Raw genomic sequence first — 9,543 nt, forward strand, 5'->3', positions numbered from 1 at the left:
TTATTAACATTATCTGTCTGCCAGCAGGAACAACTAGAGCCTGAGCAAAGATGTTTCCTACTTTTCAATTTCTTTATTTAATTAACCGAGGTAAAATTGTTCTTCGTTAATTAATTTTACCTGAAAAAGACTCAGGACAAACTGAAAAGGTGCCATATTATTAATATCTTGCTGCTTAGTCATGTCCAAGTTCCCTTGCTGTTTTAAAATAACATAATCTGGAGTTGGCAAATGCTGGTAAATCATCATGTCCGTTCCCATGCAGGGCTAGGTTTGCTTCTCGGAGAGCATTATCAAATGCTTTGTTATCCATTCTAATTTTAAACAAATATGTTTAGCTGATTAAATTTCTTCATGCTAGACAGAGACTCTTCTTCTCTTTAGTAGACTGCAGACTTTTTCTAACCTTCGGGAACTCCTTGGCTGGACGTTTTCAAGAGGAGGTTGGATAAGCATCAGACAGGGATGCTTTAGGAATGGCATTCCTACATGAGTGCAGGAGGTTGGACCAAATGATGCTTGAGATCCCTTACAATTTTATAATTCTATTATTCTAATTCCAATCTGTGTTTTTCAGTGTGCTGTCTCGCATAGTGGGTACATATGCCAAGGAGACTTGTAATAAATCTTAACTATCTGAAATGAATACAGTACTTTCATAAATTAGATACACACAGCTCTGGGATCACAGTGACAGGATTCATTTGCTGTTACTTTCTTGTAATATCACGTCTTGGTTGCAGTACAGGAGAACTTAACAAACTTTCACTAAAGATTTGCATGACCTGCTGGAAATACTGAATATTATGAATTATAAACCCTGCAAAAGTGAAAGAAGCTATCAGGTCTATAGCTTTTACTGTTAGCCCCCTGGCTCAATCCCACCAAGGACAAATCTTCACTAGTAGAGCCCATTACATTGGAAACTCCTTTTCATTTCACTGTTCGTCTGCTTGCTCCATTGCACTTACTGTCTATACCATGGTTTAGAGCAAAAGGTATTATATGGGGAGCACTGTTATTTTGGGGGTTAGTAACATTTAGTGAGCTGTCACCATATTTCAAGATGAGAGCAAGGTGTTTTGGAAATTGAGCATGGAGACTTCTTTAGGAGCAGAACATGAGAATTGATGAGTTTCCCCTTCCTTGAGAAATTCTTAGAGTATTGACTTAGGAGACAAATGCCTGATAATACTTTGGTCAGCTCCAGTAAGAGCCTGAGACTGCAAGATAGCTCTGTGTGTTTTGCCACTGACTTGCTGTGTGTCCATAGGCATCCCATTTAACTTCACTGCACCTCAGTTTCTCCACCTGTGAAATGGGGGTAACAGTAGCTTTCTTGTGAGGAACAATACATGTTACCCAGTAAAACATTTTTGAATCCCTGGATTTTCCTATTATTGTGTAAATTGTATTTGGCCCCTATCCACAAGAAACTTGAATGTTCCCCACAAATGTCTTTGAAACACATTTTATTGTGAGATAGAAAGAAATGGGCCACCTGTTTCAATAACATGGACAATAAAAGGGGAAAAACGTAAGTCTGTGGGGAACATAGATTTGGATAACGCATATTCCAAAGCAAACTGAGAAACAGTAACCTTTGCATGTAGATGTTTAGAAGTAATCTATGTTTAAATTGACTGACACCTCCAAAGCCCAGAAAAAAAACAATAGGTAGGTTGGACTTCTCAACAGATTCACAAGAGGGGCCAAAATGCAGTAATAGCCAGGAAAATAAGTACAGCTGATTGGTTAGCTGATCATTAAGCTTTCTTCGGCCTCATCCCTCCTGTGTGACTAGGGGTGCTGTTTTCTCTCTCCCTGACCTCTCACAGTGCAGCAAGGAATAAGATGCTGGTGAGATGGGTGAGAGGGTTTGAGAGGGTGTCTGTACTGCAGCAGGGCGGTATGTCTGCAACTGCTGCCTCTTTCCACCTTTCATGAAACTCCCTCAGTTGGATGCATTTCATTGAAACTAAACATTTTTCTCTCTAAGCATCCCTCTTCATAGTGTTCAAGTGCCAATGACACCAAACTTTCGGGCAAGGCATCCACACCAGAAGACAGGAGGGCGATTCAGGCTGACCTGGAAAGGCTCAGCAAATGGGCGGACGAGAACCTGATGGTGTTTAACACTGAAAAATGCAAGGTTCTCCACCTTAGGAGGAAAAACCTTCAGCATCCTTATAGGCTCGGCAGTGCTACGCTGGCTAGTACTACGGAAGAAAGAGACTTGGGGGTCATCATTGAGCGCAAGATGAACATGAGCCTTCAATGCGATGCTGCAGCTAGTAAAGCCACCAAAATGCTGGCTTGCATCCATAGATGCTTCTCAAGCAAATCCCGGGACGTCATTCTCCCATTGTACTTGGCCTTGGTGAGGCCGCAGCTGGAGTACTGCGTCCAGTTTTGGGCCCCAAAATTCAAAAAGGATGTGGAGAAGCTTGAGAGAGTCCAGAGAAGAGCCACGCGCATGATCAGAGGTCAGGAAAACAGACCTTACGATGACAGGCTGAGATCTATGAGGCTCTTTAGCCTGGAAAAGCGCAGGCTCAGGGGTGACCTGGTGGCCACCTGTAAGTTTATCAGGGGTGACCACCAGTATCTGGGGGAACGTTTGTTCACCAGAGCACCCCAAGGGATGGCAAGGTTGAATGGTTATAAACTTCTGTAAGACTGTTTCAGGCTGGACATAAGGAAGAATTTTTTTACTGTCCAAGCCCCCAAGGTCTGGAATAGTCTGCCATAGGAGGTGGTTCAAGCACCTACATTGAACACCCTCAAGAGTAAATTGGATGCTTATCTTGCTGGGATCCTATGTCCCCAGCTGACTTCCTGCCCTTCGGGCGGGGGGCTGGACTCGATCCTCCAAGGTCCCTTCCAGCCCTAATGTCTATGAAATCTTTGATGGGTTGGGCCCACAAACATGAAGGAAAAATGCTGTCTTTCTTTTACAATTTCCATATACAAATTGTAAATTTCTTCTGCCTGAAGTTTCCAAATTTCCTTAAAAGTCTATAAGAGTGAGAGAAGAGAGCAGGAGATGCACTAGTAACATAAATAAGCAGTCTGTCAGAGTTTTAAAGTAGGGTATGCTATAACTAATAACCCCGGAGAATCAGATCTTATTATGTAGCCAAACTATTTCTTCAAAGAACTTCAAGGAATCAAGGGTGAAAACTCTTCATTTAAGTATTATTTATACAGACAAAACATTTTTGAAAAAATCTTGTGTCAGATCTCCAAGTGCTGTGACACTAATTTGGCTTACAGTAAGATTTAACAAATTTTAGTCAACACACAGGGCTGAAACCTTGCTATCTTGTCATATTGATAAGTTTTGCTACAGCCCCTTCCAGTTGGGGATCTCAAAACTATGTTGACAAATATGAATGAATTTAGCCTTGCAGCAGCCTGTATAGTTGATTAATATTTTATTTATTCCAAATTAGAGTTAAGGAAACTAGGAAACAGCAGGGTTCAATCATGTGCACGTTAACGCAATGACTCATAACTACATAGGTTCATGTCATTTTACCTCTTTGTGTTTCCCTTTCTCTCTGTTAACCACAGAAACTTCCCCACACTTGTAAAGTACCTTTTACTCTTCAGGAAACTGTTATATAAATACAATATAGTAATATCCTCATCAAAGGCTAATCCTTCTGCTAATCTAATGTTCACCTCGTAGATGTGTTAAATATGTCTATATAGATAGATTAACAAAATGATATTATAAGGATTAATTCTGAATGGCCAAAGCTGTCCATTATGTGCGTTTCCCATAATCATTACAAAGGCCTTGCAAAATCCCCTTGCTTGTGGCATACAGGAAGCATTCTAAGATGCATGCCCACAACCACTGCAGAATCCAAACTGTCATGTGAAAAACAATGTCTTGCCCTTATGGTCACCAAGAGGAGATGCCAAGTGCTGATGCAGTGCTCTCTGCCTAGCTCCCCAGACAGACTGTTCCAATGCTTCTTTTATTACTCTAGGCTTGGAAAGCCGCAGCAATGTGACAACTGACTACAGTCTTGCCAATGAGTCCACACTGCTGATGTGGAGAGCAGGTCTACACTGCAGCTGTAGCCATAGCTCATGCAGATAAGCCAGTTTTAAACTAATGAATTAGCTCAGGTACTGCTAAAATTGTAGTTATCGCAACATGAACTGTCAAACTTTCCCTCAACCTTGGAGAGAGACCCAAGTGGCTAGTCTGCCTTGAGTTCAATTACCAGCATCACAGTTGGCTGGGGGTGCCTATATGAATTGCGGTCACAGCATTGACAGCAGAGTGGATACACCATTACCATCAAGGGATCAGCAGGGAAAGTCCATTTCATTTGGATTGGAAAATCTCTGGGCCGTAGTGGGCTGTAAAGTGATCCTTTAGGGAGGAGAACTCCAAGGGAGTCTGAAGGAGGGGTAGAATATCAGGGATCACATAGATTCATAGATGTTAGGCTTGGAAGGGACCTCAAAGGATCATCAAGTCCAACCCCCTGCCAGTGGCAGGAAAAAGTGCTAGGGTCAGATGACCCCAGCCAGGTGCTTGTCCAGTCTCCTCTTGAAGACTCCCAGGGTAAGGGAGGTCCTCCTCCCTTGCAAGCCTGTTCCAGATTCTAGCAACCCTTACCATGAAGAAGTTCTTTCTGATGTCCAGCCTAAATCTGCTCTCTATCAGCTTATTCCTGGTTATTCCAAGGGGTGCTCGGGTAAACAGAGCATCTCTTGTTGGCTGCTATGTTGGCTAGCACTATGGAAGAAAGAGACTTGGGGGTCATCATTGACCACAAGATGAACATGAGCCTGCAGTGCAATGCTGCAGCTAGTAAAGCGACCAAAACGCTGGCTTGCATCCATAGATGCTTCTCAAGCAAATCCCGGGATGTCATTCTCCCCTTGTACTCGGCCTTAGTGAGGCCGCAGCTGGAGTACTGCGTCCAGTTTTGGGCTCCACAATTCAAAAAGGATGTGGAGAAGCTTGAGAGAGTCCAGAGAAGAGCCACGCGCATGATCAGAGGTCAGGGAAGCAGACCCTATGATGACAGGCTGAGAGCCCTGGGGCTCTTTAGCCTGGAAAAGCGCAGGCTCAGGGGTGATCTGATGGCCACCTACAAGTTTATCAGGGGTGACCACCAGCATCTGGGGGAACGTTTGTTCACCAGAGCGCCCCAAGGGATGACGACTAGGTCGAATGGTCATAAGCTACTACAAGACCGTTTCAGGCTGGACATAAGAAAGAATTTCTTTACTGTCCGAGCCCCCAAGGTCTGGAACAGCCTGCCACTGGAGGTGGTTCAAGCGCCTACATTGAACACCTTCAAGAGCAAACTGGATGCTTATCTTGCTGGGATCCTATGACCCCAGCTGACTTCCTGCCCTTTGGGCGGGGGGCTGGACTCGACGATCTTCCGAGGTCCCTTCCAGCCCTAATGTCTCTGAAATCTATGAAATCTTATTTCCTGCTGCCCCCACCTGGTGAATTTGTATACTGCTACAAGATCCCTTCTCAGCCTTTTCTTGCAGAGGCTGGAAAGGTCCAGCTCCCTTAGCCTTTCCTCATAGGGCCTTCCCTGCAGGCCTCTAGCCATATGAGTGGCCCTCCTCTGGACCCTCTCAAAGTTGTCCACGTCCTCCTTGAATAGTGGTGCTGTCCTCCTTGAATAGTGGTGCTAAGAATTGGACTCAGTACTCTAGCTGCGGCCTGACCAGTGCCGCATAGATAGGGAGTATCACTTCCCTGGACCTGTTCGTAATGCACCTACTAATGCATGATGAAGTGCGTTTAGCTCTGCTAATTACTTCATCACATTGACAACTCATATTCATCTTGGAGTCAACAACGACTCCGAGATCTCTTTCTGCTGCTGTGCTGCTGAGAAGGTCATCCCCCAGCCTATAGGTGTGCTGATGATTCCCTCTCCCTAGGTGCAGCATCTTGTACCTGTCCTTGTTGAACTTCATCCTGTCGTTCTCTACCCACTTTTTCCAACCTGTCCAGGTCTGCCTGGATTCAGTTTCTTCCCATCAGTGTGTTTGCTTCGCCCCATAGTTTGGTGTCATCTGAAAATTTGGGCAGAGTGCTATCCACGCCTTCATCCAGGTCGCTGATGAAGATCTTGAACAGCACTGGCCCAAGGACTGAGCCCGGGGGGAGCCCACTGCCCACATCTTTCCAGGTCGATACCGACCCGTCCACCACCACTCTCTGGGTAAGACCCTTAAGCCAATTTGCCACTCACATGACTATGTAATTGTCTATGGCTCAACTGTTCAGTTTGTTTATAAGAATTGGATGGGATACTGTGTTGAAGGCCTTCTTAAAGTCCAAGTAGATGACATCTACCTCAACTCCTGCATCTAAGCTTATAGTGACCTGGTCATAGAAAGAAACAAGGTTAGTCAGGCAGGCTCTACCTGGTATGAACTGATGCTGGTTGCCCTTCAGCATTATATTACCTGCTGGACTCCTACAGATGTGATCCTTGATAATTTTTTCAAGAGTTTTCCCAAGGATAGAGGTGAGACTAACTGGTCTGTAGTTACCCAGATCCTCCTTTCTCCCCTTCTTGAAAATAGGGACCAAACTGGCCCTTTTCCAGTCCTCTGGGACCTCACCTGAGCACCACAAGTGCTCAAACACTCGTGCCAGTGGCTCCGCTATGACACTGGCCAATTCCTTCCGCGTGCTTGAATGGAGCTCATCCGGTCCTGCTGATTTAAATGTATCCAGCCTCTACAAGTGTCTCTCTTTACTAGGCCAGCGCTGACAGTTGGTGGGCTGGTGTTTCTCCTGCTTCTGTCAGTAATGCATTTGGGAGATTTGTCTAGATCGGAGTTCAAGAATACAGAGGCAAAAAACTCATTAAAGAGCTCTGCTTTGTCCCTCCTATCTGTCATCAACTGCCTTTGTGTATCCTGTAGGGGTCCTGTGCTGCCCTGCGCCTTCTTTTTGCTCCCTGTATACCTGAAGAAGGACTTTGTTGTCCTTAATTTTTGTTGCCAGCCTGAGCTCTAATGCTGCTTTGGCCTTCCTCCCTGATTCACTGCAAGTGTGAGCCAAGGAGGTATACTCCTCCTTGGTAGCTACCCTCTGCTTCCACAGCCTGTATGCCCCTTTTTTTGCCCTTTAGGCTTTCCTGGATTTCCCTATTTAGCCAGGAGTGTTTCTTGGCCCGTTTGCCCCCTTTTCTATGCAGTGGGATTGCTTCCTGTGCCCGAAGGATTGCTTCCTTGAAGAACGACCACCCTTCCTGGACCCCCATTTTGTGTTTCTTGGCCCGTTTGCCCCCTTTTCTATGCAGTGGGATTGCTTCCTGTGCCCGAAGGATTGCTTCCTTGAAGAACGACCACCCTTCCTGGACCCCCATTTTGTCAATGTTCTTGAGCTTTAACTCCCCACTAACTAATCTCCTGAGCACACTGAAGCCAGCCTTTCTGAAGTCTAGCACTTCTGCCCTGCTGGTTACTTTTCCCACCCTTCGCCGAATAGTGAATTCAGTCAACTGATGGTCACTATATGCCCTAGGTTGTCTTGTACCTGCAGATTCCCCCACCAGGTCATCCCCCGTAGCCAGCACCAAGTCCAGCAAGGTGTTTCCCCTAGTGGGATTGCATACCTCCTGCATTAGGTGAAGGTCCTGCACGCAGGTTAAAAGCCTACATGAACGGTCAGATTTGGCTGATTGCTTCTCCCAGCAGATGTCAGGGTAGTTTAGGTCAGCCCATGACAACCATGAATGCTATGCTGTGTAGGTGAGGAGAAGTCTTTGTTGTCTTTGGAATCATAGAAAATTAGGTTTGGAAGGGACCTCAGGATGCCATGTCATGTAGTCCAACCCCCAACTCAAAGCAGGATCATCCCAGCCAAGGCTTTGTCTACCCAGGTCTTAAAGACCTCTAAGGATAGAGATTCCCCAACCTCTCTGGGTAGCCTGCTCCAGTGTTTTACTACCCTCCTAGTGAGAAGATTCTTTCTAATATCTAACCTAAACTTCCCATGCTGCAGCTTGAAAACATTGCTCCTTGTTCTGTCATCTGCCACCACTGAGAATAGTCCAGTGCCATCGTCTTTTGAACCCTGCTGCTGGTAGTTGAAGGCTGCTATTAAATCCCCTCTGTCTTCTCTTCTCTAGATGAAATAAGCCCAGTTCCCTCAGCCTTCCTCATAAGTCATGTCCCCCAGCCCCTGAACCATTTTTGTTGCCCTCCACTGGACTGTCTCCAATTGGTCCACATACTTTCTGTAGTGGGCGCAAGGGGGAGGGGGGCAAAACGGAACACAGTATTCCAGATTTGGCCTCACCAGTGCTGAATAAAGGGGAAGAATCACTTCCTTTGATCTACTGGCAACACTCCTACCAATGCAGTCCAGGATACTGTTAGCCTTCTTGGCAACAAGGATACACTGCTGACAGATATCCATCTTATTGTCCACTGTAACCCCCCAGGTCTTTCTTTGCAGAGCTGCTGCCCAGCCAGTCACCCCCAGCCTGTACCGGTGCATGGGATTCTTCCGTCCTAAGTGCAGGACTTTGCACTTGTCTTTGAACCTCATGAGATTCCTTTTGGCCCAATCCTCCAATTTGTTGAGGCCACTCAGAATCCTAGCCCTGCTCTCCAGCATATCTACTACTCCCCCAACCCTGACTTGGTGTCACCTGCAAACTTGCTGAGGGTGCACGCTATGCCATCTTCCAGGTCATTGATAAAGATATTGAACAAAGCCGGCCCCAGGACCAACCCTTGGCTTGATGCCGACTGCCAACTAGACATCGAGCCATTAATTTACTACCCTCTGAGCCCGATGGCCCAGCCAGTTTTCTACCCACCTTACAGTCCATTCAGCCAGCCCATACTTCCTTGGCTTGCCTGCGAGAATGTTGTGGGTGGCTGTATCAAAAGCCTCACAGAAGTCCATTTATACCACATCCATTAGTCTTCCTGCATTCACGGAGTCCGTCATCTTATCATAGAAGGCAATCAGGCTGGTCAGGCATGACGTGCCCTTGGTGAATCCATGCTGACTGTTCCTAATCTTCCCCAAGTGCTTAGAAATGGATTCCTTGAGAATCTGCTCCATGATTTCTCCAGGGACTGAAGGGAGGCTGACTGGTCTGCAGTTCCCTGGATCCTCCTTTTTCCCTTTCTTAAATATGTCCAGTTTTTCTAAATAGGGGACCAAGCTGAACTAACATTAAGCATCACCTTACTGATAATGTAGGTCAAATGTTGATCACGGCAGTGCCAATGTTTAGGTACATTGCCCTGGTAGCGGAAGCTGTGATTCTCAGCCAGGTTCTTTCACAACTGTTGGCTGCTCACCTCCTCCCCAAAAGGTGCAGTAGTCTGGAAGCTGACTTTGCCTGTGAAGACTGAGGTGAAAAAGGCATTGAATACTTCAGCCTTTTCTGCATCCTCTGGTACTAGGTTGTCTCCTCTATTCAGTAAGGGACCCACACTTACCCTGATCTTCCTCTTGTTACTGACATGCTTGTAGAAACCCTACTGGTTACGACCCCCCCCCCCCCCCCC

General features: G+C 46.0%; 1 long non-coding RNA gene across 1 annotated transcript in view; it reads left to right on the forward strand.

Moving 5' to 3' along the window:
* Nucleotides 1–9,543, forward strand: part of LOC102370004 — a 12,502-nt gene that overhangs the window by 735 nt on the left and 2,224 nt on the right. The gene's annotated exons all lie outside the window — the stretch shown is intronic.

The sequence above is a fragment of the Alligator sinensis genome, unplaced genomic scaffold (assembly GCF_000455745.1).
Source record: "Alligator sinensis unplaced genomic scaffold, ASM45574v1 scaffold656_1, whole genome shotgun sequence".
NCBI lineage: Eukaryota > Metazoa > Chordata > Crocodylia > Alligatoridae > Alligator > Alligator sinensis.